General features: G+C 39.3%; 1 pseudogene across 1 annotated transcript; it reads right to left on the bottom strand.

Annotated features, from left to right (window-relative positions):
- Positions 1-6,309: 6,309 nt before the first annotated feature.
- LOC116547251 lies at positions 6,310-7,985 on the bottom strand (annotated as a pseudogene). The gene has a single exon (XR_004266995.1). The product of XR_004266995.1 is annotated as a T-complex protein 1 subunit epsilon pseudogene (transcript).
- Between the last annotated feature and the right edge of the window lie 1,068 nt (positions 7,986-9,053).

The raw sequence follows: 9,053 nt of genomic DNA, 5'->3' as shown, positions 1-9,053 counted from the left end.
TCCACTCACCCTCTGCGCTTTCACTGGGAGCTGCAATCCTGAGCTGTTCCTAAACGGCCATCTTGGATCCAACCCCCTCCAGGTTCCTTTTAAGTGTACCCTGGGTTATGGCTGTATACCTTTTCTGAGTATGAGACTGCCAAACTTATTCTAACAGAAGACATGGAAATTGCCTGCTGGGACTCTTAGACTTTGTTTCATGTTTGGATTTCTTGACTGCATCCAGTCTGACTGAACATTACTGTATTTATATGAAGCTATACCCAGCATTTTCAGCTACCTGTGATGTTTGCTGAACTGTTTGTGCTCTCTATAAAACCTTAGTAGCAGGTGCCATTGAAAGATGGCCTGGATACTTAAAGAAGAAACTGAAAAAGAGAACCAGGTGACCAATGCCCAGCTCCCAATGGAATACATGGTTTAGAAATTTAGTTTGGGTTTAAATGTGGCAATTCTGCAAGAGATTAGAATAGACATTTCTCAAACATACCATGACAAACAGGCATATTAAAAGGTGCTCATCATTGATCACTAGAGAAATGCAAATCAAAACTACAATGAAATATCATCTCACCTTGTTAACATGTCTTTTATCCAAAATACAGGCAATAAAAAAAGCTGGAGAGAATGTGGTGAAAAGGGAACCATCATAGGCTCTTGGTGGGAATGTAAATTAGTAATAACACTATGAAGAACAGTTTGAAGATTCCTCAAATAGCACTACCATATGATACAGCAATCCCACTGCTAGGTATTTACCCAAAAGAAAGGAAATCAGTATATCAAAGAGATATCTGCACTCCATGTTTATTGCAGCACTATTCATAATAGCCAAGATTTGGAAACAACCTAAGTGTCCATCAACAGATAAATGGATAAAGAAAATGTGGTACATATACATAATGGAATACTATTCAGCTGTGAAAAGAATGAGATGTTGTCATTTACAACAACATGGATGGAACTGGAGGTCATTATATTAAGTGAAATAAGCCAGGCAAAGAAAGACAAACTTCACATGTTCTCACTAGTTTGTGGGAGCTAAAAAAAATCAAAACTATTGAACTTATGGAGATAGAGAGTACAAGGATGGCTAGTAGAGGCTGGGAAGGGAAGTGGGAGTGGATGATTAATGGGTCCAAAAAAAATCAAAAGAATAAATAAGACCTATTTGATAGCACAACAAGGTGACTATAGTGAATAATAATTTAATTGTACATTTAAAAATAAAAGAGTGTAATTAGATTGTTTGTAACACAAAGGATGAATGCTTGAGAGTATGAATACCCCATTTCCATGATGTGATTATGCATTGCATGCCTGTATCAAAGTATCTTGTGTAGTCCATAAATATATATACCTACTATGTGCTCACAAAAATTAAAAATTAAAAAAATGTGACAATTCCCCAGAAGTGTACCTCCCATTCAAGGAGGGGAACATCACATACTTGGGCCTGTCAGGATAGTATTGATTCTACCCATCCATGAGCATGGGATGTGTTTCCATTTGTTTGTGTCATCTATGATTTCTTTGAGTACTGTTTTGTAGTTTTCATGGTAGAGGTCTTTCACCTCCTTGGTTAGGTGTATTCCTGAGTATTTTATTTTGTTTTTGAAGCTATTGTAAAAGGGGTTGAGTTCTTGATTTGATTCTTAGCTTGGTAACTGTTGGTGTATAGAAGAGCAACTTATTTGTCTACATTAATTTTGTATCTGGAAACTTTACTGAGTTCTTTTATCAGTTCTAGGAGCTTTCTGGAGGAATCTTTAGGGTTTTCTAGGTAAACATTCATATCATCAGCAAACAGTGATGGTTTGAATTCCTCTTTTCTGATTTGAGTGCCCTTTATTTCTTCTTGTCTGATTGCTCTGGCTAGGACTTCCAGTACTATGTTGAAGAGGAGTGGTGAGAGTTGGCATCCTTGTCTTGTTCCAGTTCTCAGAGGGAATGCTTTCAACTTTTCCCCATTCAGTATTATGATGGCTGTGGGTTTGTCATAGACGGTTTTTATCACATTAAGGTATGTTCATTGTATGTTGATTTTGCTGAGAGTTTTAATCTAAAGGGATGCTGGATTTTGTGAATGCTTTTTCTGCATCTATTGAGATGATCATGTGATTTTTTTTTGTTTTTAATTCTGTTTATGTGATTCATCACATTTACTGATTGCATATGTTAAACCATCCCTGAATCCCTGATATGAAACCCACTTGATTATTGTGGATTATCTTTTTGATATGTTGTTAGCTAGCATTTTGTTAAGGATTTAATGTCTATGTTCATTGGGGATATCGGTCTGTAGTTTTCTCTTTTGGTTATGCCCTTTCCTGGTTTTGGGATTAGGGGGATGCTGGCTTCATAGAATGATTTAGGGAGGGTTCCTTCTATCTTGTGGAATAGTGTCAAAAGGATTGGTACCAATTGTTCTTTGAATGTCTGGTAGAATTCATCTGTGAATCCATCTGGCCCTGGATATTTTTTTTGTTGGTAATTTTTAAACTACCATTTCAATCTCTCTGCGTATTATTGGTCTGTTCGGGATGTCTGATTGTTTCTTTTTGATTTAAGATAGGAAGATTGTATTTTTCCAGGAGTTTATCCTACTCTTCTAGGCTTTCTAGTTTATGTGCATAAAGGTGTTTATAGCAGCCTTGAATCATGTTTTGTATTTCATTGGTGTCAGCTGTAATATCTCCTGTTTTGTTTCTTAATGAGGTTATTTGGATTCTCCCTCTTCTTTTCTTGGTTAATCTTGCTAATGGTCTATCAATTTTATTTATCTTCTCAAAGGACCAGCTTTTTGTTTCATTTATCTTTTGTATTTTTTTTTTTTTGTTTCAATTTTATTTAGTTCTGCTCTGATCTTGGTTGTTTCCTTTCTTCTGCTGGGTTTGGATTTGGTTTGTTCTTGTTTCTCTAGATCCTTGAGATGTGGCCTTAGATTGTCTGTTTGTGCTCTTTCAGACTTTTTGATGTAAAGATTTAGGGCTAGGCTGGGTGCAGTGGCTCACGCCTGTAATCCCAGCACTTTGGGAGGCCAAGGTGGGCGGATCACCTGAGGTCAGGAGTTCGAGACCAGCCTGGCCAACATGGAGAAACCCCATCTCTGAAAAAAAAAAAAAAAAAAAAAAAGATTTAGGGCTATGAACTTTCTCCTTAGCACTGCCTTTGCTGTATCTCAGAGGTTTTGATAGGTTGTGTCATTATTGTTTTACAGTTCAAAGAAGTTTCTAATTTCCATCTTGATTTCATTTTTGACCCAATGCTCATTCAGGAGTAAGTTATTTAATTTCCATGTATTTTCATGGTTTTGAAGGTTCCTTTTGGGGTTGATTTCCAGTTTTATTTCACTGTGGTCTGAGAGAGTGCTTGATATAATTTTAAGTTTCTTGAATTTATTGAGGCTCATTTTGTGGCCTATCATATAGCACTTTTAAAATTTAATTACATTGGATTCTGGCTTCCATTGTTCTGTTGAGAAGTCCACTGCTAGTCTTATTGCTGCTTATATGAAGGAAATGAACAGTTACATTTAGTTGTATTTGGGATATTTCTTTTTCTATTTTTATTTTTACTTTTTTATTGCATTTTAGGTTTTGGAGTACATGTGAAGAACATGCAAGATTGTTGCATAGGTACACACACGGCAGTGTGATGTGCTGCCTTCCTCCCCTTCACCTATATCTGGCATTTCTCCCCATGCTATCTCTCCCCAACTCCCCACCCCTCGCTGTCCCTCCCCTTTTTCCTGCCTACAGACCCCAGTGTGTGATGCTCCCCTCTCTGTGTCCATGTGTTCTCATTGTTCAACACCCACCTGTGAGTGAGAACATGCGGTGTTTGATTTTCTGTTCTTGTGTCAGTTTGCTGAGAATGATGGTTTCCAGGTTCATCCATGTCCCTACAAAGGACACGAACTCATCGCTTTTGATGGCTGCATAATATTCCATGGTGTATATGTGCCATATTTTCCCTGTCCAGTCTATCATCGATGGGCATTTGGGTTGGTTCCAAGTCTTTCCTATTGTAAACAGTGCTGCAATGAATATTTGTTTGCATGTGTCTTTATAGTAGAAAAATTTATAATCCTTTGGATATATACCCAGTAATGGGATTGCTGGGTCAAATGGAATTTTTATTTCTAGGTCCTTGAGGAATCGCCACACTGTCTTCCACAATGGTTGAACTAATTTACACTCCCACCAACAGTGTAAAAGTGTTCCTATTTCTCCACATCCTCTCCAGCATCTGTTATCTCCAGATGTTTTAATGATCGCCATTCTAACTGGCGTGAGGTGGTATCTCAATGTAGTTTTGATTTGCATTTCTCTAATGACCAGCGATGATGAGCATTTTTTCATATGTTTGTTGGCCTCATGTATGTCTTCTTTTGAAAAGTGTCTGTTCATGTCCTTTGCCCACTTTTGAATGGGCTTGTTTTTTTTTTTTTTCTTGTAAATCTGTTTCACTTTTCTGTAGATTCTGGATGTCAGCCCTTTGTCAGATGGGTAGATTGCAAAAATTTTTTCCCATTCTGTTGGTTGCCGATTCACTCTAATGACTGTTTCTTTTGCTGTGCAGAAGCTGTGGAGCTTGATTAGGTCCCATTTGTCTATTTTGGCTTTTGTTGCCAATGCTTTTGGTGTTTTGGTCATGAAGTCCTTGCCTATGCCTATGTCCTGAATGGTTTTGCCTAGGTTTTATTCTAGGGTTTTTATGGTGTTAAGTCTTATGTTTAAGTCTTTAATCCATCTAGAGTTGATTTCAGTGTAAGGTGTCAGGAAGGGGTCCAGTTTCTGCTTTCTGCACATGGCTAGCCAGTTTTCCCAACACCATTTATTAAACAGGGAATCCTTTGCCCATTGCTTGTTTTTGTCAGGTTTGTCAAAGAGCAGATGGCTGTAGATGTGTGGCATTGCCTCCAAGGCCTCTGTTCTGTTCCATTGATCAATATCTATATTTTGATACAAGTACTATGCTGTTTTGATTACTGTAGCCTTATAGTATAGTTTGAAGTCAGGTAGCATGATGCCTCCAGCTTTGTTCTTTTTGCTTAGAATTGTCTTAGCTATGTGGGCTGTCTTTTGGTTTCATGTGAAATTTAAGGTGGTTTTTCCCAGTTCTGTGAAGAGGGTCATAGGTAACTTGATGGGGATAGCATTGAATCTATAAATTACTTTGGGCAGTATGGCTATTTTTACAATATAGATTCTTCCTGACCATGAGCATGAAATGTTTTTCCATCTGTTTGTGTTCTCTCTTATTTGCTTGGGCAGTGGTTTGTAGTTATCCTTGAAGAGGTCCTTTACATCCTTTGTTAGTTGTATTCCTAGGTATTTTATTCTCTTTATAGCAATTGTGAATGGCATTTCCTTCTTGATGTGGCTTTCTTTAAGTCTGTTATTGGTGTATAGGAATGCTTGTGATTTTTGCACATTGATTTTGTATCCTGAGACTTTGCTGAAGTTGCTTATCAGTTTCAGGAGATTTGGGGCTGAGACGATGGGGTTTTCTAGATATACAATCATGTCGTCTGCAAATAGAGACAATTTGACTTCCTCCTTTCCTATTTGAATACCCTTTATTTCTTTTTCTTGCCTGATTGCTCTGGCTAGAACTTCCAGTACTATATTGAATAGGAGTGGTGAGAGAGGGCATCCTTGTCTAGTGCCAGATTTCAAAGGGAATGCTTCCAGTTTTTGCCCATTCAGTATGATATTGGCTGTGGGTTTGTCATAAATAGCTTTTATTATTTTGAGATGTGTTCCATCAACACCTAGTTTATTGAGAGTTTTTAGCATAAAGGGCTGTTGAATTTTGTCAAAGGCCTTCTCTGCATCTATTGAGATAATCATGTGATTTTTGTCTTTGGATCTGTTTATGTGGTGAATTACGTTTATATACTTGTGTATGTTGAACCAGCCTTGCATCCCCGGGTTGAAGCCTACTTGATCATGGTGGATAAGCTTTTTGATGTGCTGTTGCAATTGGTTTGCCAGTATTTTACTGAAGATTTTTGCATCTATGTTCATCATGGATATTGGCCTGAAGTTTTCTTTTCTTGTTGAGTCTCTGCTAGGTTTTGGTATCAGGATGATGTTGTTCTCATAAAATGATTTAGGAAGGATTCCCGCTTTTTGGATTGTTTGAAATAGTTTTAGAAGGAATGATACCAGCTCCTCTTTGTATGTCTGGTAGAATTCAGCTGTGAATCTGTCTGGGCCTAGGCCTTTTTGGGTGGTAGGCTCTTTTTTTTTTTTTTTTTTTTCCACAAGACATCCATTTATTTAATCACAGTAGATCTTACTACATAGTATCTCCATGTCTTCATTCTTCAGATTCTCTAGGCTTACGAATGTCATCAATCTTCAAAATCATTCTAACCATTTGTGTTGCAAGAGATATTTGTTGCTTTTTGCCAATCAAGGTTTCTATGACATGCTGTTGCTTCATATCATTTGTCCCCTTGTGCAAACAGTCAATGCCAAGAGCAGGGTTCATCTCCTTCACTTGTCTGGCTCAGACTTCGGTCATAGTCTGGATGGGATTCATGCTACTGTTTTCAGAAAGGGCCATGGGGATGACCTCCAGTGCATCAGCAAACACTCTCATGGCGTACTATTCTAAGGTGGGGCACTTATCTGCCTCTTGGCTAACTGCCAGGGCACAGGATATCTCGGCAGCCCCTCCTCCGTACACTACACGATTATCACAGATGAGGTTCCGGATGACACACAGAGCATCGTGAAGGGATCGTTTCGCCTCCTCAATGATCATCTTATTTCCTCCTCTAATAAAAATGGTTACGGCTCTGGAGTTCTTACACTGCTCGATGACCAGCATTTTATCCTTAGTCGTTCCAAATGAGATCTCCTGTACAAGACCAGCAAAGCCCAGCTTCTTGGCCGTGAGCTCTGAGAACCTGGGGACGATCCGCCCTCCTGTTGCAATGGCAATCAGCTCAATTTCAGGTCCTCCTACCCAGCGCACTGCAGGCAAGTTGTTCTGAAGAAGTAAGTGATTTGCTTCATCATCAAAGCCCCACTGACAAATTGCTAGGTTAGCACCAGTCTCCTTGATCTGTTGAATCATCTCTTCAAATTTCTCCTTTTCATATTTCTGAAAGGGCTTTATAATCTTCTACAGAGGTCACATCCAGCTTATGCTTCGTTTTTGGTTTGGGTGGTTCAAATGGACATGTGAGAATTGCAATCTTAGCATCTTCCACTTTTTTCGGCATCTGTGGGTGACTAAAATCCTTGTCCACAATCACACCCTTAATCAGTTTAGTGTCCTCCAGCCTGCCACCCACTTTGCCTTCTACTTTGATAAGCTCAAAGTCGACATCTCTCCGCTCCATATCTGCTACAGTGAGGACGGCATTCACAGCAATCTCGGCCATTTGTCGGTGACAACTGTTGACCACTTTGGAGCCCAGCGTGGTTTTTGCAGTCTGAATCAGGGGTTTGGTGTCCTTTTTGTCAACTAGGACACTATCGCTGATCTTGTCCAGGTGTTCAATAGCAACGCGGGCAGCCTGCTCATAGCCATCAGCTATTCTGATTGGGTGAATGCCTCGGTCTAGCAACTGCTCGGCTTCTTCTAACAAGGCACCAGCCAGGACAACCACTCCTGTGGTTCCATCTCCAATTTCATCATCCTGTGACTTGGATAGTTCCACCATCAGCTTGGCAATCTGATGATCAACATCCATCATGCTTAAGATGGTGGCGCCATCATTAGTTACAGTCACATCGCCATCCTTATCCACCATCATCTCATCAAGCCCATTTGGTCCAAGTGATGTTCTCATTGTATTTGCTACAGCCTTTGCCACCATGATATGAGACTTGAGGGCCTCAAGGCCCATAAGACGGGACTTGCAGTCTTGATCCTTGATGATAAGGAAAGGCCGCCCATATTCATCAAAGGCGAGGGTCCCCATGGACGCCATAGTGCAGCAGCAGGAGTTACTTTCCCCCAACCGGGTGGTAGGCTCTTAATTGCTGCCTCAACTTCAGACCTTGTTATTGGTCTATTCAGGGTTTTGGCGTCTTCCTGGTTTAGGCTTGGGAGGAGGCAAGTGTCCAGGAATTTATTCATTTCTTCCAGGCTTACTAGTTTATGTGCATAGAGTTGTCTGTAATAATCTCTGATTATGGTTTGAATTTCTATGGAATCTGTGGTGATATCCCCTTTATTGCTTTTTATTGCATCAATTTGGTCTTTTCTTTTTTATTAATCTGCCTAGTGGTCTGTCTATTTTGTTGATCTTTTCGAAATACCAGCTTCTGGACTTATTGATTTTTTGAAGGGTTTTTTTTGTGTTTCTATCTCCTTCAGTTCTGCTCTGATCTTAGTTATTTCTTGTCTTTTGCTAGGTTTTGAGTTTTTTTTGGTCTTGCTCCTCTAGCTCTTTCAGTTTTGATAATATGGTGTCGATTTTAGATCTTTCCTTGCTTCTCATATGGGCATTTATTGCTATATATTTTCCTCTAGACACTGCTTTAAATGTGCCCCAGAGATTCTGGTATGTTGTGTCTTTGTTCTCGTTGGTTTTGAAGAACAGTTTTATTTCTGCCTTCATTTCATTGTTTATCCAGTCAACATTCAAAAGCCAGTTCTTCAGTTTCCATGAAGCTGTGTGATTCTGAGTTAGTTTCTGAATTCTGATTTCTAACTCGATTGCACTGTGGCCTGAGAGACTGTTTGTTATGATTTCCTTTCTTTTGCATTTGCTGAGGAGTGATTTACTTCCAATTATGTGGTCAATTTTAGAGTAGGTGTGATGTGGTGCTGAGGAGAATGTATGTTCTGTGGATTTGGGGTGGAGAGTTCTGTAAATGTCTGTTAGGTTTGCTTGGTCCAGGTCTGAGTTCAAGTCCTGGATATCCTAGTTAATTTTCTGTCTCATTGATCTATTTAATATTGACAGTGGAGTGTTAAAGTCTCCCACTATTATTGTGTGGGAGTCTAAGTCTCTTTGTAGGTCATTGAGAACTTGCTTTATGTACCTGGGTGCTCCTGTATTGGGTGCGTATATATTTAGG

The sequence above is a fragment of the Sapajus apella genome, unplaced genomic scaffold (genome assembly GCF_009761245.1).
Source record: "Sapajus apella isolate SASKATOON/1434 unplaced genomic scaffold, GSC_monkey_1.0 scaffold2497, whole genome shotgun sequence".
NCBI lineage: Eukaryota > Metazoa > Chordata > Mammalia > Primates > Cebidae > Sapajus > Sapajus apella.
Note: the sequence above shows the minus strand (reverse complement) of the source record. Positions and strands in the feature narration are given on the sequence as shown.